The sequence below is a fragment of the Heloderma suspectum genome, chromosome 1 (genome assembly GCF_057233095.1).
Source record: "Heloderma suspectum isolate Gila_16-S chromosome 1, 16-S_ref, whole genome shotgun sequence".
In the NCBI taxonomy this organism is placed as follows: Eukaryota; Metazoa; Chordata; class Lepidosauria; order Squamata; family Helodermatidae; genus Heloderma; species Heloderma suspectum.
The window spans coordinates 248106347-248132874 of record NC_139458.1 but is presented as its reverse complement, the minus strand read 5'-3'; the positions used below and the strand labels follow the sequence as shown (position 1 = coordinate 248132874).

Below are 26528 nucleotides of genomic sequence, written 5' to 3'. Positions count from 1 at the left end.
CAAACCTATTGTTCAATGTCACTATTATATGATGCATACATACTCAGGATGGCTGACGCAGATGACTTATTCCCCAATATCCTTTCGGCCTAGCATAATTTGGGAGTGCATATGGAGCTGTTTCCCACCATTGGAGTTTATGAGAGCATTAGAATCTGTGTTTGTGATTATGAGCACCAGTCTCTGCCTCTCTCGCTCTCTGTATGATCATTCTTCTGGATTAATTAACGCTAAATGAAAGGGCTGAGAGGAAGCTTCGCGCATGTGGCATCTTTCTTCCCAGATTCTGGCAACGCACGTGATCACTCACATCCCGTGGAGGCTGGCGGTCCCTTTTTCGGTGGGGCTGTGCATCCGCTCTGGGTTTCAGTCAGAGCTCCAGAGGCCCTACCGAGGATGCTGAGCCCATTTTGGGGACAGGAGTCACCACTTCGGATAACTGCTTTAGCGCTCTGACTGAATCCCAGAGCGGATGCACAGCTCCGCCGACATAGCAGCCACCAGCCTCTCCTGCTCATTCCAGTCGAAGTGCCCCCACGCTGAGCCGGAAAGACACACGACCGAGGCCGTCCTCCCGGGGCGCGACTCCCAGCCTCTCCTTCCGCGCGGGCAGAGCGCACCCAGGCAGAGAAGCGGTGGGAAACGTCGCCCTCCCTGTGCAGGTCCGCTCAGAACGCGCTCGCGCCGCAGCCGACGGGCCAGGCAGGGGGACGCCAGGAAGCACGCACGGGACGGGGCCCCCGCGCAGCGCGCGCTCGCTCGCCCCGCACCGCACCGCACCGCCTTGCCAGCAGCCCGGCCGCGCTGCCCTCCGCCTCCCTCCCGGCACGGTGACTTCAGCGCCAGCGAGAGGGCGGAGCAGGGACGGGAACGTCCCCCCCGCCCTTATCCGCCTCCCTCTTCCCTCTGATTGGCCAGCCTTTTCTTGCCTATCAAACAAGTACCCACACTGGATTGGCCATTCTGTGCAGCGGGGGGGAGCTCCCTCCTCTTGGTTCTTCTCCCCCCCCCCGCCGCGCGCTTCTCTTCTTAGCTTCTCCCACCAACCAGCAGCGCGCCTGTCCTCCCGCTCCACCTCTCCCCGCCCCCACGCTCCGCAGCAGTGTCCTCAGAAGACTCATTGAGAGAAAGGGGCCAGGCCACTCCAGCCTCCGGGCAAGGGGCTGCCCAGGCACTGGTGGGCAGGGCTGTCACTCAGTGCCAGCTGGCTTGGACATAGGTTCCCTGGAGAGCGCGGGGCGGGGCCGCCACTCAACACCCTCCTGTGTCTAACTCGAAGTCTGTGAGTCACTGACTGCACAACCCATCCATCCCATTAGATGCCTTGTGCGGGCAGGCGGTGTGAGTAGCGCGCCGCCGCTCCTGAGCACGAGCTCCTCCTGCTCCCTCAGCCCTCCCCCGCGCACGGGCTGCTCCTGTTCCTGCGGGTGTCGCCTGCTCGCTCGCTCGCTCGCGCTACATGGCTCGCTGGTTGTACTTGTTACAGTCTCACATCCTTCTTCACAGCTGCAGCACCAACTTCCCTCCCAGCTAGTCTCCCTCCTTGGCAGAGGCTACTGCAAAGTGATGGGATAGAGCAGGAGCCGCTTGAATACCTGGGGCGCCTGTATCTTCTTCATTCGCAGCCCGGATCGCCCCCTCCTGCCTTCGTAACATACCCCCGCCCCCCCTTTTGAGTCCCCCATCGTCTGCCTTCTTTTTCGTGCTTGCCCACCCTTTCCCTGGTTCCCCGTTCCTCCCCTCTCTCCTGTTTGTTTTGTTTTTTGTTTTACTTTATTCCCTCCTTTATTCTCCTTCTCTAATGAACCTGGATTGTTGAATTCTTCTGAAAAGGGTGAGTACAAGAGCGTAAATAACGTTGTTGATAGACCACGTTTGTTTACAAGCATTGTGTTCTCGATTTGGAGTGTTCATTTAATTTAGGGGGGGAAATGAGGGCGGGGGAAGGGAATGATATGAATGGTGGGAGTTAAGGCTCATTTTGTACCCCTTTGACATGTTAGTAGTTAGTTTTATTCTAGGTCATTGCTAACTGTTCTAAAAGTTAAATTGCTTCAAATGTTTAAAAGTTATGATCAGATATAATTCTTCCCCTCGATTCCCCACCCATTTTACTTCTGTCTCTCTGTCTTGACCACCAATAGTCCTCCTGTCCCACACCTCCTTTACACTTAATGGATAATGGAAACTGATAACTACTTATTGGTGTGAGATGGTTGATGGCTCTATCTATCTATCTATCTATCTCTGAGACTTGTAGTCCTGACCATGCTTACTCAGAAACAAATCTCCTTGATTTCAGTCCCTTGATTTCAAGCTAAGGATATTGGATAGAACAAACTGACTGTTCTGTGGCATGTCATAAACGGTGGCACTGCAGTCGTCTTTCACAGTGCAAGTATTGCTTGTTGTGGTGTGAACTGTGAAGTTGGGTTTGTACTGTGTAGACATGTGTAGCAGGTGCATAAATGTTCATGTGATAAGGGGCTAAGTGACTGATAAGTTACTTTAATGAAATTTTGTTAATTTAACCCATTTTGGAGACAGGCTGTGTCTGTAACTGTGTTTTCAAAGATGTCTTTATAAAGATTGGACAGTTCTTGTTGCTGTTTTGCTCATGCTCAGGCTTCTTTGTTTTGTGTTACTTTTTCCATGATACTTTGGACTTTATGCCATGAACCTCCGATTTTACCTAGCTACCCACCCCATGAAATGCTGTCAGTCTCTTGATTTAAGCCATCACATAAACAGTTCTGTTTAAGGCACACACCATCAATCCTAAATGTACTTTAGTTCATTGGTTGAACTGGTGGGACTGAACCCACTGCTGGGTTGCATCCTGACTGACCTAAGGTAGGTTACAACAGCAGCACTACTGCCATGCAATATATGGTAAAAAAAAATATGAACTGGGTCTCCAAATGTATGTTTGGGCTAAATGTGGACCCAGATTTGAAAAAGTTGAATCTGCTGCTTAGTTTGTGGCCCTGAGGGAGTAATAAGGAAGGAATGGGAGTACGAGTCCTCTCTAAAAAGGAGTGAATGTGAATGTTATGGGGAAGTCATGGCAGAGGGCATGGGTGTTTCCACTGTAGGAAACAGCCAAGAAGAACTTGAGTATCTCTACATGAGTTCAGTCATTGTGATCCTTCTGAGTGGGAAAGCTATGTGTTCCTATTCATCAAACATATATGTCACTGTACAGATGTAACCTACACTTTTCTGCATAGCCCTTGCAAGAAGTACCTAATGTTGTTCCTCTGCATGGTGTTAGAACTGCAAGTGACAGGGTCACTCTTAGGAGGTTACAAGTGAGAAACATGGTTTTGTGCCATTTTAACCAGGGCACTATCCCTTCTTTGGTACAACTTTGCTGTCCCTCCATCACCCCCTTAATGCATGATGTACTTTATAGTTGTTTCCAAAGCATGAAAGTTTGACAGCACTGGAGTGTACTATTTTATTCTTTTAAAAATCATGATTTTGGGTCTTGCATCATGAATCTAAATACCTAGGAGTTTCCATGACTTCTGTGTCTATGTTTTAAAAGAAATTGGCTATCCAAGCACTTCTCATAAACTGGTCCCAAATGTGTTCCAGGTTTTGCATTGGATTTGATGTTTTGTACTGAATGGTGTTTTCTGGTTGCGGGGGAAGGGGGGATGTTGTTCTAACTTGCTTGTCATGGACAGATCACAGCCTGATGAAGGTGGTTGTTGCTGTGACTTTTTGCCTTCCGTTTGCTGATGGATATGAATGGTTTCCAGACTGACTTGGAGATTTTTGCCAACGCATTGTTGGTTTTTGGAATGAGGAACTAATTTAAGTAGTTAACACATTGCCTTCCAAGCACCTTCTCTCACATGTAGGAGTTCATGCATCTCCCTGGTATTTCAGGGAACTGCTGTCAATGAAGCAGCAGAGCTGACCCACTGAGCAATGTTGGTGGAAAGCTTGGAACAAATGTGACCCCAAACAGGCTAGAGTCCATTTGGAGGTAGCATATTCTGTGGCAGTGTTGGCAGCAAAGAAATCTGGCTTCTCCATCTTCATTGTGTCCTCACGGTGTTATTTAGTGGAGTTTTTTCCCAATGCTAAGAGGTCTTTAACATCTGGGCCAAAATTATTAGCAAGTTCAATACCTGGAGGCCTGCTGACATGGTTTCTTTGCACTTTGCAGGTGAAATAGCACACATGTACTCCAATTTGGATGCCTCTTCAGTTGTAGATCATTTGCCAGAAGTATTCTCTGTCTACCACTGCTGCTCACATTTGCTTGGATTCGTTTCAGTTATTGCTGCCTTAAGCTGTGGATGGAATCCTTGGAGAGGTCCATACAACAATATGTTTGCTCGACTGTTGCTCAGGTTTGGTTAGCTGAGGGAAGCTGGCTGGGATGATTCAGGGAGTTGTGAACACTTCTCTTTGGGAATCAGTAGTTCCCATCACTTTGAAAGAAGCAGTTGTAAAGTCACATAACAAGCCAAAACCATTATTAGATCCCTGAATAATTACCAACCATCTTAAATATACCATTCCTGGGCAAGGTGACCTAGCTGTAAAAAGTGTGTGTGTGTGTGTGTGTGGGGGGGGGGGGGTTGGATGAAACTGATTGGTTTCATAATCTGGCTCCAGTCCTGGTTTTGGGATGAAAATGGTCTTGGTTTGCCAGGAGGATGATATCTGCCTGGAGATAGATGGGGGAGTGTGATTCTGTTGTGTCTCCTGAAACTCTCAGCTGCTTTCAATTCCTTTTGACCATGGTACTCTTCTAGGCAGCCTGGCTATGCTGGAGAATGGAGGCATTACTTTGCAGTTGTCCTGCTTTTAACCATCAGACTGACACCAGAAGCTAGGGCTGGCAGACCAGGCTATATAAAAGATAATGATTATATACACAATCAATTTTTTAAAATTAAATTGTATGTTTTTTTGGGGGGGAGTTTTATTGGTTCCCTTAAAAATGAGGTCTGAATACAAGCAAATATGCTAAAGTCTGTGCTAGTGATCTCTTAAATACAGAAGCCAAGGTCCTCTATCAAACACATTGACTGGGTTCAGATGTCATGATAACCCATGATGGGTTAAGTAAGCTACCATGGTTTATTTAACCCATCATTGTTTATCGTGTCATCTGTCGGGAATTTTAAAATCCATGGTGACTTATTTGGCCAAAATAAGCCATTCTGATAACCCCTGGTCTGCAGTAAGGGTTATTTAACCCACAGTGGGTTATTGTGTTGTCCGGTGCTCAGTGTGGCTTATTCCAATTGCCCACAGAGTCACCTGGCAAGAGCAGTCAAACCTGTTGAGGCTGCTCTGCTCTAACCTCCACAGCTTCTTTTCTGAGATCTGACAAGCAGCCGAGGGACAACTGGAGCCAAGCAAGCACAGCCTTCCCTGATACCACACTACAGTGAAGTTACACAAAGACAGCTTTCCCAGAGTACAGTGACAGCTTCCCCTGATCGTGCCATCACGAGGCTTCCATGATCACTACTGTGAATAGGGGAAAATAGGGGAATCGGGGAAGAACTCCGCACTTTTCTGTGAAGAGGCAAAATTCCACAATTATCCACTGCAGCATTTGAAGGCTCCCCATGAGGGCACCCCACCTGCACAATTTTGCCCCATTCCAGCAACTTGCCAAGGACTTATAGCCCCCACCTCCTTTTCCCTTTTCTGGCCACTTCTCTGTAAAAAAGCAAAGTTGGGCAGTACTGTTCTGCTGTGGTGTGGGGAAGCTCTGTGTCAAGTTTTGTCCCGATCTTCCGAAGTTCCAAGGGTTATAGACACCACCCCCTTTTTGTCACCTGGGATTTTTGCCTTTAAAGTCATAGACAATACTGCAGTAGCTGGTTTCAGCTGTCACCCATACTGCAGTACCGCAGATTTGCTCTGTTGCTATATCGCAGTTGCACATTTAAACCCATAGGCGGTACTGCGGTAGCCCTTTAAATGTGCAACTGCGATATAGCAACAGAGCACTTTAGCAATATTGAGAACAGAAGTGGCTCTGCCAGCAGTGTGTGTGTATGGGTGGGGGGGGGGATGAGCAATTCCACTTTAGTGCCAAAGCACTATAGCACTTGAGCGATTTTGAGAACACTAAAGGCATCTATGCCAGCAATGGCTATGGGGGAAATGTGCAGTTGAGGGTTTTGCAGGTGCATCGGGTGCCTCCCAACTAGGGGAGGCTGCTTATGAACTTTTGTCCTGATCCTGCAAACCCCCAGGGGTTTGTTTGTGCTACCCCTTTTTGGTGCACCCCAGGATTTTGCTCCTATAGCCCCTGCTGCAATGTAATGAATGAGTGAAACAGTGCCATAGCTCAGGCGAGAAGTCTGCAGCAGGACAAGGGGCAGGGAGATGGGTCAGATTAGGCACAGTAGTTTATTAGCCCGGTCATGTTGTGGAGCATCATGGACTATTTAAAAATAAGCTACTGTGAGTAGCTTATTAAGCCACTATGGCTTAAAGTGACATCTGAACGTGGCCATCGACAGGGTTTGCACGTTGCAATAAGCCATGGTCATTTGTAAACTACTCACAGTAGCTTATAAACCACCATGGCTTATTGTGTAACCTGCGAGCAGTTTTTCCCCTGCCAGGGTGTCTTATTAAGCCAGAATAAGCCACTCTGATAAGCCATGGTCTGCAGTGAAGTTTATTTAAATGATCATGGCTTATTGTGTCATCTGGCACTCCACAATGGGTTAAAGAGTAGTTTAAAGATCACCTACAGCATCACTTGGCAAGAACGGTCAAAACCACTGTGACTGCTCTGCTCCAGCTGGCAGATCGCTATTTCTGAGATCTGCCTAGCAGCCAGGTACAGATAGCCACTAACAAAAGCTCTAAACCGCCCCTGAAACACTGAAATAGTGCTACTGTGCTACCACACCATAGTTCAAAGTAAAAAATAAGGAGCTGCTCTCTATAGCACAAATTGCCCTATCTCCCCAGTGTGCAACTGTGAAATAGTGCTTCCGTGATAGTGTAGCATTGTGCAAAGCAAAAATAAGGAGCTGTCAAAAGTGTGCTACTGCTGGTGAGGGAAACAAAAGGAATGGTGAGGGGAAGGGAAAAAAGGTTTTCGGTCCTTTGTTTGTAATTGTGCAGTGTTTTGATGGTGCATCAGGTGCCTCCCTACTAGGGGAAGCTGTGTATGAAGTTTTGTTCCAATCCTGCAAACTTCCAAGGGTTAATAAATGCCACCTCCTTTTTGGTGCAAACAGGGTTTTCACTCCTTTAGGCGGAGAGAGGAACTGCAGTGCAAGGGTGGGGAGTAGCATCCAGCACAAAAGAAGCTGGAATACCATCCTGGCCGAGCGGGAGGACTACAGAGGGCGGAGGGGCGAGGGTGAAGAAAATAAGCTACCCACAGTAGCTTATTTGTTCGATCATGTGGGGGATACAGTAGCTTATAAACTGCTGTGAGTGAGATGTGAACCCAACCATCAAGTTAAAATCAGCTTTTCTATATTAAAGAACAAACCTTTCTTTTTGTTATTATTATTTTGTTATTTTTATTTATTTATTATTTTGTTATTATTATTTTAATAATGCAAAAATACATTAGTTTTTGAGGTCACAATATATATGTGACATAGCAGGCACATGTATTTATTATTATTCTAATTATGAATATTTTTGTTGTTGTTGTTGTTGTTCAGTCGTTCAGTAGTGACTCTTCGTGACCCCATGGACCATAGCACGCCAGGCCTTCCTGTCCTGCACTCTCTCCCGGAGCGTGCTCAAGTTCATATTCATTGCATCGGTGATGCTATCTAGCCATCTCATCCTCTGCCGTCCCCTTCTCCTTTTGCCTTCAGTCTTTCCCAGCATCAGGGTCTTTTCCAGAGAGTTTTCTCTTCGCATTAGGTGGCCAAAATATTTCAGCTTCAGCTTCAGTATCTGTCCTTCCAATGAGCACTCAGGGTTGATTTCCTTTAGGATTGACTGATTTGACCTCCTTGCAGTCCAGGGGACTCGTAAGAGTCTTCTCCAGCACCACAGTTCGAAAGCATCAATTCTTCGGCGCTCAGCCTTCCTTATAGTCCGGCTCTCACAGCCATACATTACTACTGGGAAAACCATAGCTTTGATTAGACAGACCTTTGTCGGCAAGGTGATGTCTCTGCTTCTTACTATGCTGTCTAGGTTTGCCATAGCTTTCCTCCCAAGAAGCAAGCGTCTTTTAATTTCATGGCTACAGTCACCGTCTGCGGTGATCTTGGAGCCCAAGAAAGTAAAATCTGTCACTGCTTCCATTTCTTCCCCTTCTATATGCCAGGAAGTGATGGGGCCAGATGCCATGATCTTAGTTTTTTTAATGTTGAGTTTCAAACCAGCTTTTGCACTCTCCACTTTCACCCTCAACAAGAGGCTCTTCAGATCCTCTTCGCTTTCTGCCATTAGGGTGGTATCATCCGCATATCGGAGGTTGTTGATAATTCTCCCAGCAATCTTAATTCCGACCTCTGATTCATCCAAATTGACTGTTAAAGAAGCAGAATGGACATTTACTTTCCATAGTATGGCAAAACTGCCCAGTTAACTGCTAGTCCTTGCTTTTAAAAAGTTTTGGGCATGTAGCATTCCAGTGAGTGATCTTACTTAGTGTCTTTACATGTGTATAGGGAGAGAGAGCCAAAGAGAAATCCCTAATTTCACAGTTGCTCTCCCAAGCATATATAAACTACTTCATGCAAAAGACGTGTGGGCTGCATCAGGGGTGGGCAGAAAGTAGGACATGGTTTGCACATAATGACAACCCATTGGTTTAAAAACCGACAGGTTGCTGTGTATGAGCGGGAGAGAGCGGGCATGCTGCCTGCAATGTGCCTGCCTCTTCTGTTTTTACTTAGCAACCCATGATCAGCGGCTCCTGCTGAGCATAATATCCAAACTCAGACCACTGGGTTGTTTCAGGACTAAACAACCCAGCAGTTAACCCATGCTGGCTGGGGCTTCTGGAGCATCTACCTCCTCCCAACCCTGGGCTACATGATCAGAGTATTATATTCCTGGGTAGTACAAAGGCTGTATTTAATTGGTATGTTTTATGTGTTATAGTAACCAATTAGTATGCATGCTTGTTCAGGAAATGTATAAAAGCTGGAAATTTAATTTAGGTCAATTATTTAAATCAGCCCTTATTCTTGGTGGTTTAAAATATTGAGTTGCATAGCCTTGATTTAAACCAACCCATGTTAATCTCTCTGTGTACTTAGGTTTAATGGACAGCATTATGTTAGGGTGACTGACTCAAGGTATAGGACACACTTGGTGGTGGTGCCATCTTTATAGAACTCCTTACCTGCAGAAGTTTGTCACAACTGCTCATTTCTAGTTTTTAAGATGTCGTTTACAACCATATTGTTCCAGCAAGCATTTGGGGAAGTATGAATTTTATTCCAGACTTGAACAATATTTTATTGGAATTTGTCGCTGTTATGGATCTGTAATTATGATTTTAAAATATAAACTTTTAATTTTTTATTGCATTGCTTGGATTTTGCAGTTTTTAATTGCTGTTAGCTGTTGTTGAAGCATGTAGTTGGTTATCAACTGAATTAATTAATAAGTTACCATTTTGATGGTTTGTGAGAAACCTCTATTTCAATTTGTATGACACCAAATTGTTCAGGGCGGTAAAAACAAAAATAGATTGCAAAGAGTTCCAGAAGGATCTCTCCAAGCTGGGCAATAAATTGGCAGATGAGATTCAGTTTAAGTAAATGAAGTTATGCACATTGCAGCAAAAAAGCCTAACTTCATATATACATGGATGGGGTCTGAGCTGAGGAAAGCAAACTTGGGGTTGTGATGGATAGCTCAATGAAAAGGTTTACTCAGTATGTGGTGCGGTGAAAAAAGGCAAATTGTAGAGCTAGAAAAGGTGCAGAAAGGGACAACCAAAATGATCAAGGGGCTGGAACATTTCCCTTATGAGGAAAAGTTACAAAGTTTGGAGCTTTTTTGTTTAGAAAAATGGAGAGTAAGGGGAACATGATAGAGGGCTATACAATTATGCATGGTATGGAGAAAGTGGGTAGAGAGAGCTTTTCGCCCTCTTTCGCATTACTAGAACCTGGGGTCATTGGGTGAAGCTGAATGGTGGTGGCAGATTCAGAACAGACAAAGGGCTAGATAGGCCTTTGGTCTGATCCATCATGGCTCTTATTATATTCTTAATTTATTTGTCAAAAGCTTATCCAGGCCAAATCATATTACCATTATACAAATTACATAAGAAAAACATAAACTAAAAGCAAATTTTCATAAACCAAGACTAAATAAAAATGGTCTTGGCAACCACCTTGGCCTAAAGGCTACATCCTGGCATGTAGCCTCCCAAATTTTCCAGGCCTTTACAGTCCAGTTTCTGACCCTCACAGCAATAGGTTTAGACTTATTTCTCAACAGGTCACTCATCATGACCTGTTCAACATGATATCCTGGGATCTTATCCAGGGAAGGTGGTAACAAGAGAGGTCCTATATAATAGCGACAGTTGAAAAGAAAATGTGGGAAATCCTCTATAACCCCTGACACACATAGACCCAGCTGTTCATTGAATTTAGGCCTATAATATCTCCTCTTGACAGCCTTTAGTGAAAAAGTTCGAAGACTAGACTAGCATCTGTAAAAGCCCTGCTGATATGTGGAAGTTCTTTAAAAAGAAAAATAAGAACCTGAAGTCGAGCACAGGAGAGCATGCCTAGGTGAGATCGTGCTACCTTGAACACAACTAATCCAGTCTTCTTGGAGGCTTAGGGCAGAATCCTATGCATGTTTAAAAAGAAAAAAGTCCTACACCTCCCAGCATTACCCAGCCAACATTGTAGGACTTCTTGCTGCCTAAACATGCATAGGATTGTGCCCTTAGCAGTTTAGGGGCATCTCTCTCACCTTCACTGATATGGAGTTGTGATAATTTACTTTTATTTCAGTGTTACTGATCAGATACGAATTGGTGTATTGGATCAAAAAGGCCCTTGCAGAACAAGAAAGTATTTTTGCTTGTGCAAGGATTTCTGCCAGTTCTTCCGTCCCAGCTGCAACCCACTGGGTGACCCCCTAACAGTTAAAAGCAGCTTGTGGTGGTCCCAGGTGCTGCAGTGCAAATGAACAGCCAAGAAAACCCAATTGTGCAAACATAACTCTGCTGTACTTTGAATGTGAGGCAATATATGTTTGATCACAAGTTGCAGAAATAGGACCTTTAGGGCGCAATCCTATCCAGATAGGCAGCCGCCTCTGAACTCGTAGGCAACCACCTATCCAATGCAGGGCAGGAAAAGCATGGAGGGGATCATTCCCTCCGCGCTCCTCCTGCCCTGCATTTTCAGCTAGACAGCCAATTGCAGCTGTTTAGCTGCAGGAGGGCTGAGTGGGGAAGGAGGTTGCTGTACGACACACTGGATGTGTCGTATAGGCATTTCCGCCCTCCCCGCCCTGGAACACCCCCAGACATGATCCCTTTTGGCCTCTCCATTCTCCTCTGGCAAACACAGAGGACAGGGCTGTTCTGCGCTGCCTCCGAGGCAGCGTGGAAATGGGGGGAGGTTGGTTCTCCGGGAAGCAACCTCAGAGCGTGGGCCTCAAGGTTGGTTCCTGGAAAACAAGATAGCTTATGGCTGTCTAGCTGCTTTGTAGCGGCCATAGGATTGCTCCCTTAAACATTTTAAGTGATCCCAGGTTATGAGGGAGTGATTTGATTGTTAATGCCATTTGGCTTTGTATTCAGTATCCCCTCTGAATAGTAAGAATTAGGGACTGTTAAGGAAATGGATTATAGTAGTGGAAGAAATTTGTGCAGAACTTTCCTACACCACAAATAAAATAACCCAATAAGTTGTTCTCTTCCTATGTTTAGGTTTTTCTTGGTAAGAGAGCTCTTAATTATGCTGCATTCATTTTAAAACATCATCAAGAACAACAAAATGAAATTATGCTGGAAGGAATGGAATTATCTTTAACATTCTTATGGAACTGTTGCTTACCTAAAAGTGAAGTTGTACAATGACATGAACATAAGGAGAGCTGTGCTGGATCAGACCAAGGGTCCACTTAATCCAGCATTGTGTTCACAGAATAGCCAACCAGCTGCCTGTGGGAAATTCACAAATAGGGCATGGATATAATAGCAGCATCCCACTCATGTTCCCCAGCAACGGGCATACAGAGACATCATACTGGGAGTAGCATATAACCAACAGGACTAGTAGCCTTTGATAGCCTTCTCCTACATAAATTTGCCTAATCCCCTTTTAAAGCCATCCAAATTGGAGGCCATCACTATGTCTTGTGGTAGTGAATTCCATAGTTTAACTATGCGCTGTGTGAAGAAGTGCTTCCTTTTATCTGTCCTGACTCTCCCGCCATTCAGCTTCATAGGATGATCCCAGGTTCTAGTGTTATGAGAAAAGGAGAAAACTCTCCCTGTTCACTTTCACTACCTCATGCCTAATTTTGTACGTCTCTATCATGTCTCCCCTTACTTGCCTTCTTTCTAAGCTAAATAATCCCAGATTTAAAAATGAGGATTTTTATCACTGAATTTTGTGGGAATGGAATCAAGCATGTAACTTGTTGTGTGAGCAAAGTTGATAGGAACTTGGATCTGAGGCTGCTGAAAGATAATCCCTCCCTATGCAGGCATTTGCCTGCTCATGTGTAGTACTAACATGTGTTAGGGGGTTGTGGGCATGCATATAAGCTCCACCCCCAGCATCCTCATTCACTGGTTAGACCTTTCTGTGTTGAGCACAAAGGCCTGAAAAGGGATCAGTAAACACATTCAGCTGAATGCACTTACAGAGATCCTGCAATCCTGGACCCTGCTTTAACTGGAGCCTTCATTGTTCAAAAAGGGGTTAAAATCAGCCCACGAGGAGAGGGAGTACTCCAGCCCCTCCCCACCCCCCCTCTCTCTGGTGGTATTCCTCACCCTCTACTTGTGGGGAGTGACTGTCTCTAGAAGAGAGCCTCCTCTGTCCTTGGGGCTCTCCACAGGGTTGAGAAGGCAAGAAAACCTTTGTTCTCAATCGCATGGAGGGCCCCCACAAACAGAGGAGGCTCTGCTTTTTAGACAGTCCAAGGCAAGAAAATCTAACTGAAAGCTGGACCTGTGGGGATGCTGGGGGCATCCCTGACACACATTATCCCTACACGTGAGCAGGTAAACACCTACACAGGGCAGTAGTAGTCTCTATTCTCCCCACAGCTCTGAGTTGCTGCTTGTTTCTGGAGAAGGCTCATCCCTTGAATAGGCCAGCTCCATTTAGCATTTGCACTAGCACATGCGTCTTTTAAACTAAATCTCCTGCAACTCTTGAAGCTCTCAGAATGAAGGGACATAATTCTGTTTGTTTCATCATGTTTCCGCTCACTTGGATGACTAGGTGTTCATTGCAATGCTTTGTGTCACTGATGGGTATGTTTTAGTAATTAACAATAATTATACAGACTAGCTTGCCTTTAGGGGCTCTCTGGCTCGTGATATTACCAAATGGTTGATGTAGTAAACAAAATTCTCACATTTTAAGATCCTGGTAAAACTCGATATTATTAGTGAAGAAAGAACTTCAGCACAGGTGACAAGGTGCTTCCAGATGGAAGGCTCCTAGTTCTCCCAATCAAAAGAATTCATACAGCTATTCTGTCTTTTCTTCCTTAACATATTTTTTGTAGGAAAAAAGCCAGAAGAATGATGGGAAAACATGGGAGGGCTACAAATGGAAGGCAACGATGTCTGGACTCCCTGTAAAATTCCATGAATGAAATAGGGTGATTGCACAATAAAAGCCTCTTCTGGAAGCACTTGAAAGGTAGCTTTTAAAAGCAGTTCCTGTTGTTCAGCACTGCATGAGAGGGAACAATTATGAAACAGGTAGATGTGTTTCTGAAAATCCCCCCCCCCTTGTGGATTGATTGATTTTTAATTTGGTTGACTCCATTTTTAAATGCTGAATAACCAGTTTGCTGGGCAATGTATAGACTGAAAATGTAAAATATGAAGTAACAATAAAACAAAGATGATAAGACAAGTCAAATAAAATCAGCGGCAGAACATAATAAAACCAAAAATAAAACCAGCAACAGTGGTAAAACAGTGCAAAAATCTAATAGCACTGTAAAACAGTTCCTAAAATGCTTGGGGGAAAATAAAAAAAAAGTCTTCACCTGGCATAGGAAAGACCATAATGTAGGCATCAGGCGAGCCTCCCTGGAGAGGAGGCCCCCTCCTTGGTAGCTACCCACCTCACCTCATTTGGTGGGGGTACAAGGAGAATTGTCTCAGATGTGGGTCTTGGAGTTTGGATAGGTAAATATGGGAAGAGATATTCCTTCAGGTAACCTGGCTCCAAGCCACCCTTGAGGATGCAACCGGAACCTCAAAGGCTAAACCAGCACTTTACATAGGCCTGGAAATGAATTGGAAGCCAGTGTAGATGGCAGAGTGGTAGCATAATGTGAATGTATTGGCCAGTCCCTATTCACAATGTAGCCACCCTGTTTTGGGGTCACTGAAGTCTCTGGACCACTTTCAAAGGCACTCCCGCATATAACGCATTGCAATACTCCAAATTGGAGGTTATGAGAACATGAATTCCTGTCACAAGGCTATCTCTGTCCAAGTAGGGTCATAGTTGTTATCAGTTTGAGCTGATAAAAGGTGGTCTGAACAGGAGCGGCCCATCCATAATGTTGAACTAGCCGGTTACCTGGGACTCTGAGCTAAGTGGGGTGTCAAATTCAAGGAAATAAAAATACAAATAAAAAAATACAAATAAAATAACAAAGATGTCATTATTTCAGTTCCCATGAGCATATAGAGGGGATATTTCTGAGGCTGGAAGTGAGCGAGGGACTGACTGGGGATGGTGGGGCCAAGTCAGGCTGCCTGCCCGCCTTTGGGACCCAGTCCTCTCTCAGGCGACACGAGCTGTCCTTCTGCTCCACTGCTGCTCCTAGTTGGAGGCAGGGACTGAGACTGCCCCTTGCCCCAAAAGCAGCTGCTTCCTTTGCCCTTGGAGGGCTGAGCCTAGAGGCGGATGTTGCCCCGAGGATGCAACTGGAACCCTTCTTCCAGGGCTGTGCTTGTCTCCTGTGTTGCTTTTATCAAGCCCTCTGTGCTGATACAGGGCTTAGTAAAACAACAACAACATCATTTTGGGTGTGTTTCATTATAAATGATAATATTTCTGGTTCCGAAGATGTCGGGGGGGGGGGTTGCCTCTTCATTAAACAGAAAATAGGGGCAAAATGTTTCCCAGTTCACCAAAAAACCTCAGCCTAGATCTGCCCTTGGGGTTTGGGGGTGGGGGCACTGATTGCATGGTTCACCTAGGGTGCCACTTGTTGGAAGCTAGTCTAGGGCCACCCCTGGCTCTGAGCCACTGAGGCCACCTGTGCCTCCAGTGACAGTGATGGTTCCAAGAGAGCCCAAAACAGCACACCTGATCCTTTAGATCTGCCTCCCTGTAGTGTTGCTTCTTGCTATAACTCATTGTCCCTCAAACTTTTTGAACTTTGGGGAGGGGCTGTTACCTTATGTACCCCCTCCCCCTGAACCAAGTGTTAGCCATCTGTTTAGTGAATTAAGTTCACAGAGATGCTTGTATGGAAGGACTGGAGAAATATTCAAGACGATTTGAGCAAGAGCATTTCTCCTCCCATCACTTCACTTCCATAATTTCTATCCTGTTGCCTTGGTCCAAACCCATCCACTCACCCGGTTGGGAGGCAACAAGGGCATTAGGCTGGCCAGAGTAATACCTCTCTTTCTTCATAACTCAAAGTGCAGCACTTTTCTGAGCAGGGATTTGAGTGACGGCTGAGCTGAGGCTTGATCCAGAAGCTTTCTGGTCATAGTTAAGTGCTCCTAAAGCACAATCCTTATGCATGTTTAGACAGAAAAACACCTTACAAGTTGTAGGACGTTTTTCTGTCTAAACAGGCATAGTATTACATTTTTAGTCATTCCTCAAATTAGGCCTGCTTTTGCCAATTTGAGATGTTCATATGTTCCCTTATCTGTGGTGTTGTCCCCTGGAAACGTTTAAATCTGCACTTCTGAAATGCCTTGCATGCTTGCTTATGAATAAAACTTGCAATTGTGGCCCAGGGTTAGGCACTTTTTGCTATGTTGTATAGAGTCAGATATTAGGTACTGTGGGGAAGGTCATTTTTTAAAAAAAATAAATGCTCCCTGCTTTACATATTCAGAAATTTTGGGTTAGTTCTGCAAACATTTTCAGGTGTATGTTCTATTTTATCACTATCACCTTCTCAGCCCCTCAGGCTATAAGAAATATATGATGGGGACTGGGCGGTTATATGGCCATTTGGAAATCAGGATTGCCTTACCACCAGGTTCAGGGATTTACCAGTGTGTTGCTTTGGAACAGTTAAAAACAGGAACCTGTAAATGAATTGAAACCATGACTTTCAAAAAGAGATCTCATTGCAACAGGGAACTTAACACTGAAAGCTTGTGAGCTTGGTAAGCCCTGGGAATATTGTTTTGAAAATCAGTAGAATGCTGGATTTTTTTTCTTTTGTATGATTAATCATTCAAGTTTCCTTGGCTGCATTTCATATCTGCACACATTCCAGTTAATTGTAAAAGGCTCACTTTGTTAAGACAATCTTATATATAAGAGAGAGAATCTATCATTTTCTTCTCTCATTAAAAAAAACACTTTTGGGGGAAGTTGCATTCCCAAAATCATCTCTGCATCCTAGATTATGAGGGATACAGTTTGTATGTTAGTGGGACCCCAGAGTGAAAGGTCACCTTCCAGATGCCCTTCTGGCATAGCCGTGAGTTTGAGTTCATTATATCTCAGATCTGATGCACTGAAGATTCCAAAATGTGTGTTTTATGCAGCCAGCCCCTAGATGCATCTGTGGAAGAGAAATAGTGGTCCAGTACCAGTACAGATATATATCCCTGCTCTGGGTCTGGGGTGCTTAGTCCCCTCAGCCCAGTATGCAGGACCCTATTCAGTTCTGTGAATGATTCAGTGCCCCCCCCTTGCACACACATGCATCCCCCTACATTCCCAGTATAATTTTGTGCTACTCAAGTTGTAGTAAGGAGATGGAATGGGATTTTGATGCAAACAGTGCCAGCTCCAGGTTTTTGAGGGCCCTTGGGCAAGGCACCCTCCATGCCCCTCAGTGAGTCTACCATTGTCAACAGCTGCTATTGCTCCCCATCCTCTTTCTCATCATTGCTACCACTTGCTTGCTTGACAGGCAGAGAGCCAGTGAGCAAGTAGGCCATGATGTCTACTTAACCTCCTTCTCACCACTACCGTTGTCCAGGCCACAGTGAGAGGCAGGTGAACAAGGAGGTTGCAATGGTGAAGTGAAGGAGCAAGTCCAGGGGGCTCTTGTCAGTGGGCTCCTGCTCATATGATTCGGCAGGTGCCCAATTATACCTACCTTTGACGCTGACCCTGGATGCAAAATTGGACTGCTTTTTTCCGCTTGCTTCATCTTGGGTGCCATTTTGCTGTTGTAGCATGCAAGACTTTTGTCTACAATTCTGGTAGGCTGTGACTGGTCATCTGAGGTGTGGGGTGGAATGGGAAACTGCCTGCTGTGTTGTAGCAGGCTAGCATGCATAGATTCTAGAAAAATGAAGGTTGCCATCAGCAACCTTACAAAGGGGCTTGCTGTGAGACTCCTGGTACTTGTTTAGAGAAAGCTTAGGAAGCTCTTCACATCAGTACAAGCCTAAGGGACTTGTACTGATGTGAAGAGAGAAACTCTTCATATTACCAGTTTGGTGATGCATGCAGAAGTAAAGGTCACCAACTTGGAAAATTAATAATGCAGTTCATGTTGACATTTTGGAGGCTGGTTGGGGTGTGGCACACTCCAGCATGTTTTTTGTAATGGATGTGTATACTCTTTTATTTCATGCTTTCAGTGCAAGAGGGGGAAGTGTTGCCAGTTTCTCCTCCCCAACACAATCTCTCTTTGTCTACCAAGCTAAGAAATAGATGCTTTTAAAAAAGTAGTGGTTTGCTTAATAAATGGGACTGATGTGGATTAGAGGGAACCCTTGATAGCAGGACCCTGGCTGCAGTGTCGAGCTAAGAAAGGCTTGATTGCTATTAGAAGCAGTTCCCACAAGTCACAGAGGGTTTTAAAAGTAAACAAATAAGTTCCACATTATCCTCAATATTGCCTGAGGTGTCTGGACTCTGCAGTGAAAGTTTTCTAAGATCGTGAAGCTACTTTTCCCTAGTGCTGCCCAAACCTCTATATCTCCAGCAGCATGTATCTCTTTAGAGTGGAATAGTAATAGTAATGACAATGCTTTAAAAAGCCAAATTGCCATGGCTTGTCTTTATAAACAAGGAACTCCCAAACTTTCTTCTGGGGGAGGTTGAACAGAGGCTAGACCTCTCTTCAGGTGTTTATGCCTTCCTCTATGCCCTGCATGGTGAAAATATCTGTGCAACCCGTACATACAAAGTAGGTAAATAGCATTTTAAAGAAGAGCAGCATTATCAAATTGTAACACAGAACTATGTTGCTGTAATGACATCAGATATTACATCATTTTTAGGAATGTAAAAAGTTGTGGTTCCCGTAGTAACTGTTATGCTGTCTCTTTCTTTCTTTCTTTCTTTCTTTCTTTCTTTCTTTCTTTCTTTCCTTCCTTCCTTCCTTCCTTCCTTCCTTCCTTTCTTCTTCTTCTTCTTCTTCTTCTTCTTCTTCTTCTTCTTCTTCTTCTTCTTCTTCTTCTTCCTACCTGGCACTTAAGATTACAGTACATACTGTACATTTTAGGCAGGCATCAGTTTACACACTCTCCTAATCCATCTTGAATGTGTGTGCAGGGTGCTTCACTTGCCTGTGTGTACTATCCTGTCAGCTCCTGCATTTCTAGCCTAGCTGGACATTCTTCTTAGATTGCTTGTTTGCTTCTCTTCATGTGTATTGTTCTTCTCTTCCTTGTACCTGAGGCACACCTCCCTTTTAGGGTTCAACTTTGGATGCCACACTGATGATTGTAATACCTGCCTGGGGCAAGTAATGCATGTGTCCTGTTGCTGTTAAGGCAGTGCTGAGGAAGGTTTTCTCGTGTGCCTGATCGCATGAGAGAGCATAGTATCTGGATTGGCATTCTGCTTTCTCCTTTCTGTAGTCTCCTCTACTGGGCTTGAACTGTAGAAAAGATCTTTCATTTTTTAGGGTAGTTGCACCTGTTCCCAACCAGTTTTAGGATGATCCACAGTGGACTTGGTACATTCTGTACATTCTGTAAAGACTTGCAATAACATGGAGGTTGGATGGGTGTGGAGACACCTCTTTGTGAATAGACCTTGTGGTGTTTACAAGAGCAGTGCGCCACATCTGAAGAATCTACTTGCGATGGTTTCAGTGAATGGAAAAATGGTAGTATGGGTCTGTCATCTGTGTATCTGCTGATCTAGATGTTGTTCCTGCCTGTACCACGGATCTGGTGGATGAACTTGGAAAACCACTGTGCCTCATAATGCTGATGCACTTATCCTTTTGTAAAGTGCTTTGAAGATTAATAAGACTGTTAGACTGGAGAACTATAAATAGTTTTTTCTAATTATGAAAGCAATTTTCCTGGAAGAAGAAAGCTGGTTTCTAGTGCGATGTGGCGTGTGTGTGTGTGTGCGTACACCCCTGCATGCCCCTATACCCATACATGCTCTAGTGTTTGTCTTGTTTGCTTTTCTAATGGTTTTCCTGGATTTGTGCCATGCAACATGCATGATTATAATAAAATAGGGGCAGTGGGGGCTATTTTAGTGATTCCATTAATGGATTGGGAGAAGGCAAGTGTGATTTGGTAGGTCTGCCCTTTTTTTGGTTCCCTATTAATATCTTTTCAAGGTAACAGGCCCACGTTTAAAAAAATCCAATGACAACCAGTATTTAGCTGTCTTGGGGCCAAACTAATTGTTAAGGGCCCTGCCCCGTTTGTTGTTCATTTGTCTGTCCCATCCTAATCTTTACAACAAAAGGTATTCAAGGCTGAGGGCAGTGAAGCCCTGATCTCCTCAAGCACTTTTCTCCCCAGTTCAGTTCAGTTCAGTTCTACTATTAGATCTGGGCTGGGAGAAAAGTGCATTCCATAATAGAGCATGGGGGATGGGATAGGGTTAAGTGGGGGAAGGTTCAATTCCCCTCAGCTGTGCACTGGTTAGAGTGCAACTGTTTTTGTGGTAAAAATCGACTGCCCTCTGACACTTGATGTTAATGAGACAAGTCTATTAGAGCTTTTCTACACGAGGCATTTGTTGTGTGCTCCTCATTCCCTATTCACGGTTGTTTACAGGTTCTGTAGACAACGCCTTGACTCTCCAGTTTCACTTCTTTGTCTAAAAAGCACTTTTTAGTTTTTGTAGAATAGGGAAAATACAGCATTTAATTTTTAAAGTGAAAGAAACCATGTTTTTTCAATTGTGTAGTAGCACTGCTATATAACCACTAGGTGTCACTGTGGTATAGTGGAATAGTGCAAATACACAAGAGAGAAAAACAGTTTCTTTCGTTTCAACAGTTAAATGCCGCATTTTCGCTGCTCTAAAAAACTCGCTGAAAGTTCCCTTTAGATACAGAAGCGAAACTGGAGATTCCAACGTCGTCTAAAGAACCCATAAACATCCATGAGTAGGGAACGGTGAGTGCACGATAAGTGCCTCGTGTAGAAAAGCCCTTAAAAAACAGAAGCGAAACTGGAGGATCATGTCATCATCTAAACAACCCGTAAACAACCATGAGTAAGGGATAATTAGCACACAATAATTGCCTTGCATAGAAAAGCTCATGGATACACAATGTGGCTGCTGCTACTGATATATCTAATGTGGTCCCTAACTAACATGTGGCATTGTTTGTTTGAGCCAATATTTTCAAAACTTCTACTAGCTGAGGCACACCTTTGGAGCCCCGCCTCACTAATTTATGTGTGGGTCTTTGATTTAGACATGCCTCTTAACTGGAAAACACGACAACTGGAAATGAACGTATTCAAGGTAATGTTCTGAGGTAAAAAAAAAAAATCATGGAAAACAAAGTATGTAAGGATTTACAATGCATTAACTTAGGGCTAAACTACACGTGATGCTCAATGCGTAATTAGGAACCATATCAGTTTTGTTCTTAATGAATAATGAGTGTGGGGAGGCCCTAATTTTCATTGGCACCAGTGGGAGCGTGTTTCCTGGGGCTAATGGGGTAGATGAGACTTTTTGTTGGGACTGCAGCAGGGGAGGATGGGTTAAACTCCCCTCCCTAGGCCTGACGAAAATTGGGTCCACTCTGTGCCTGCTGTTAATTAAGAAAAAAGTGGTGTGGTTCTTAATAAATGCATTTAGCATAATTTATACTGTGGGCCTAAAGCTTTGGCAAACTCAGATGAGGTGGGGAGGGCAAATGCAAGATGTACTAATCAGTGAGTTTCGTTTTTTCTCTTAATTAGTGATCTTGGTGTATTGCTATGCAGTGTTCTTCCTTTTTGTTACCAGTATTTTCAACTTCATTGCAATTCAAAATAAAAATATGTATTTTTTAAAAAGACTGAACAATTGCACTTGCCTGCAGACATTTATGTACTCCAATCGAGGGGTGGGCAGAAGATAGATCTCCAGATGTTTGGGAATTCGACTTCCAGAAGCTCCTGCCAGCATGGTCAGTGGTCTAGAATGCTGGGAATTGAAGTCCAAAATGTCTGAACTTTCTGCCCTGCTCTAATCTAATAGTGTGGATTATAAACTGAATTCTGGGGAAACCTTTAGAAGCGTATTGGGAGTCCCTGAATGAGAAGATCAAAAATGGCAGACAAGTAGGGTGGCCATGTGACACTTTTTATGGAGAACAGTCCTCTGTTTGAAAGGCTTCCAGAGGACTGGCCTCTATTTGAAGATATCTTCAAATAGAAGAGCTGCCCTGTCCAATTTCTGGTTTAAAGACAAAGAACTATAAGAACTGTTGTCCACCAGCTATTGCCTACCTAGACAGCAGACTGAACAGGTAAGCACACAGGTCACCTGGTCACAATCTTCTACACCATGGTGTGATGTACTTTATTTAAATAATAATAATAGTAATTTATAAATTTGCATCTATGTATATAAATCAGCATATGCAAATTATATGCAAATCTGTGTCTTCTTTTGCCCTCTTCTTTTTTTTTTTTGGCGATGCAGGTCTTCTTTTTTTGAAAATTTATAAGTGGCCACCCTATAGAAAAACTTATCTGAATGACAGTAGCAGAGGGTGAACTAACATTCCCTTTCATTGCACTGCCACAGAGGAAACAGCATATTTTGGCCTTTGTGAACTGAGAGCGTACCCTGTACTGCGCCCCAGAATGCTGTGCACAAAGGTTTCATGGTAGACACTCAGGGGTTCCTTGGTAGACAAGGTGATGTGGAAGGGGTTCCCAGAAGATTAAAGAAGGTTTGAAAAACAGGTTTCAAATTACACTAAATTACTATCTTACAATCAAAGGCTTTGAGGCTATACCATTCTTCATAAGCCTTACCTGCATGCAAACCAGAAGCTCAGCTTCTAATACAATTTGTGTGCATGTTTGGCCTTTCTCCATAGTGGTTCCCAATGCTATGAAGAAAGACTTAAGTACAGCTCCGATACGTTGTGCATAGACTTGAGGTTTGCAAATATTCTCTTTAGCAATCTTGAGCAGCACCTGAGTGTTGTATATAGATATGAAGGCACAGGAAAAAAAACCCTTGAAAAAATGCAGGGAGGGGAAATAATTTTTTTTCCAGGGATTTTTGGAAAATTTGAAGAAGAAAAAGCCACCCCCCTGCTCTTTTCCATCCCCCCCCCAAGCCTTCAGATCTCTAGTGTTATGCAAAAGCTCTCCTGTCATTTACTGTAAGAAGTGGTGGCATATTGGGGTGGGACTATGGAATGTGAACTACATGGAACATAGAACGTGATCAACATATTGCAGAAAAAGCCATATGTGATTGGGTGCTACTAGACCAATGGCTTCTACCACTACCACACAAAAGGCACTGCAGCAATTCCATTTTTCTTCCTTAACACATTTTTTTGTGATTACAAAAAAGATGGAAGAAGCAATAGGAAATCATGGGAGGGTTATAAATGGAAGACACATTTGTCTGGACCCCTTATAAAATTCCATGAATGAGGTATTGCACAATAAAATGAATGAGGTAGGGTGACTGCACAATAAAAGCCTGGTCTGGAAGCACCCCTTGTCTTGGTTCCTGTTCCTTAATTTAAGGAGACCCTTTGACATCGTTTTTTTTGTAAGTAACAAAAGTGTTGTGGCACCTTAAAGATTAACACATTTATTATGTCATAAGTTTCCATAGACTGGAGATTTCATCAGATATAAGAAATATTATCCTAAGTTGCAGGTAGACAGGATGGTGGTGTGTGTGTGTGTGTGTGTGTACACACACACACACACACACACTGAGGTCAGAAGGAAAGGAAATGTAGGAAGTACAGGTAGTAACAATTACATTCAAGCATAACAGTGACTGTTCACAAAGCAGTATCCAGAATGTTTGTGTTATCACCAACACTGCTTTGTGAATTGTCACCATTAAGCTTCATGTAAATGTCAGTGGCTTGGTTCGCACATAATGTTAAACCATGGTTTAGCACTATTGGCGTGAGCTGGAACAAGCCTGAACAAAGCCTCAGTCTCATGTGCTCCCCCCTCCCCCCCCCCGTGTGGCCAGGAGGACTTTGCTAGCATTTTTTATTTATTTATTTATTTATTTATTTCATTTCTATACCGCCCAATAGCCGAAGCTCTCTGGGCGGTTCACAAAAACTAAAACCAAACAACACACAATAAAACAATTTAAAATATATAGAACATTCAAACCACAATATAACAATACAACCACAATAAAACCTAGCAGCAGTACAGGAGTTTAAAATACAGATTTAAAACAGCAAAGATAAAAATTTAGAAAGCTAAAATGCCTGGGAAAATAAAAAGGTCTTCACCTGGCGCCGAAAGGAGTACAATGTAGGCGCCAGGCGAACCTCACTAGGGAGCTCATTCCAGAGCCGGGGTGCCACAACAGAAAAAGCCCTCCTCCTAGTAGCCACCTGCCTTACTTCCTTCGGCAGGGGCTCACGGCTGATTTTGTTTCACTTTCTACCAATCCTGGCTTGTCATTGACCTGGTTTTCATGTCAAGGTAGCTAATCATGGGTTAATTAACCCAAGATATACAGGGACATGTGAGCTCTTTCCAGTTTCAAAAAACAACCTATGAACGCCTCATTCATAGGTTGTTAGCATGACGTCTGGACCTGGACACCCTGGTTTGTTTATGGGTTGAACAACCCAGAGTTAACCTACGATTTGTTGTTGGGTTAGCTCTGGGTTATTTAACTCATAAGCAACTTAGGGTGTCTAGGTTCGGATATCACAGTAACAACCTACGAATGGAGTGTTTGTAGGTTGTTCATTGAAACTGAAAGCGGCTTGTGCGCTCCGCATGTCCCCACAAATTGTGGGTGTATTAACCCACAGTTTACTACCATGATGTGTGACCATTATGTACAAACCAGAGATGGTGGTTTATCACAAACTCTAAACACATTCACAGTTTCTGAACAAGCTATCTTCAAACTGCAGCTTCTGAAGCTGGCTTGTTTAACCAGAGGTTGTTATAAACCACATGTGGGCACGCTGCATGTCACCCTCAAAGTGTTTTTGTGTAGCCCGCCATGGGTGCATAATACGATCCCACTGCTGAATTCCCCACCCGCACCCCACCCGGACTCCATTTTATCCCAGAAGCTGTGGCTGGTATTGTTGCTGCCATTGGCACCGATATGAGCAGCCACTCTCAGAGGGCTTTGTTGTTGGGCCGTCTGAGCGTGGAAACAAGCATGCCTTCTGGAAGGCATAAAGTCACAGAATAGTAGGGTTGGAAGAGGCCTATAAGACCATCATGTCCAACCCCCTGCTCAATGCAGGAATCTGAGGGCTCTAAGGTCTTGCCAGTCAGCAGGTGCTGCTGATGGCAAGATTGATAGGTGCTCCAAAAGGGAGAAATTTAAAGAAATAAAATTAAGTGCACTGGTGTCACTGGAGGAGGTGGAAAAGGCAGTGGGGGCTGGTTGAAGGAAAAGGAAAGGGAAAAACCCTCTTCAAAGTGCCTCTCTCATCCATTGGTTTGGGGAAGGAGCCAAGGGGGAAAAGTGCTTTCTACGCTAGTTGCTGTTTCCGCATTGCTGTCCTCTCACTTCAGTAAGTGAGGGGAGTGGGTTGTGCTGTTAAATCTGAGCATAGGAAAAATAAAGAAACAAATGAAACCATCTTGTATTGACACAATGCCAGCCTTGCCCCCTTTTGGCTCTGGCCACATTCCTTTCAGCACACAGCCCTCAACCTGAGAAAAGTTGCCCACCAAACATTGTTGTAACAGGATTAACCATGATCTCTGGTTCATTCATAACGACAAGCCAGGATTCTTTGAATGTGAAACTAAACGTCAACACAGCCCTCCTCGGAGCTGTGTGGAAGGAGAAGAGGGAAGGGGGGGAATATGTGAACCCAAGGCTTTGTTGTCCTCATCCCAGGTTGTTCACTTAGCACTAAACCATGGGTTAACGTTGTATGCCAGCCAGCTCACTGTCTGTACTTTTCCTGTGATCCCACTGTTTACAATCCACCTCGATCCACCCCCCAACCATGTGTATACATACCTGCATCTTAGGATGACACTTCATGCATCTGATGCGGTGGACTCTAGTCCATGAAAGCTTATGCCATAATAAATTCATCTTTAAGGTCCCACTAGATTCTGAGTTTTTTTGCTGTGGCAGATTAACATGGTTAGTTAGCACTGTGGAATTTTTTAAAAATCAAGTTTTGCTACTTTGAAAAAGTAAGTTTTTGCAGGAAGTGAATAAAGAAGAAAGTGCAAGCCATGCTGCTATTTATGCACCCCTTTTGCTCCCCCCCCGCCCAAAAGTCCGAAAACAGAATTTTGCCACATGCTATATTTGAAAAAGGAGCCTATGAGCTTGTAACTGATACATGAGAATGTCAGCAGAAACAGTAGCTGTTTTAGGAATTTCCAGTCTCCAAAAAAGGAGACTGAGATCCTTAGAGGCAAGTATTTGTTTCATTTTACACTTTCACAATCCTCTAGGGTGTCTGGGTGGTGCTACTATACATAATTGAAAATCAGAGTCCTAATTCAGCTACAGTGCTTCTGCTGCTACACACATGTGCACACTGTGGGATGATGGGTATTTATTATTCTGACTTGATTTGGGAAGATGAAGCTCTGCACTCTGTTTAGGGGCACTCTGCATACACCATCACACCTTTTATTGTAGCTTAATGAATCCTTCAGAATTCCCCCCCCCCCTACACTTTTCCCTGCTCTCACTCTTTATGTGGATTAGAATTGCCACTGCACATAAACCATGCATTAAACAAAGTGAGAAAAATGTATCTTTGATTCCTTCCCACTACCTCTT

The 26528-nt window shown here is 44.1% G+C and overlaps 1 protein-coding gene across 1 annotated transcript in view; it reads left to right on the top strand.

The window, feature by feature from the left end:
• Window positions 1–1270: 1270 nt before the first annotated feature.
• SERTAD2 (SERTA domain containing 2) overlaps window positions 1271–26528 on the top strand; it is a 168739-nt gene continuing 143481 nt past the window's right edge. Inside the window, exon 1 of the mRNA XM_084823550.1 lies at window positions 1271–1834. The gene's annotated coding sequence lies outside the window, so the exon portion shown is untranslated. The remainder of the gene's footprint in view (window positions 1835–26528) is intronic.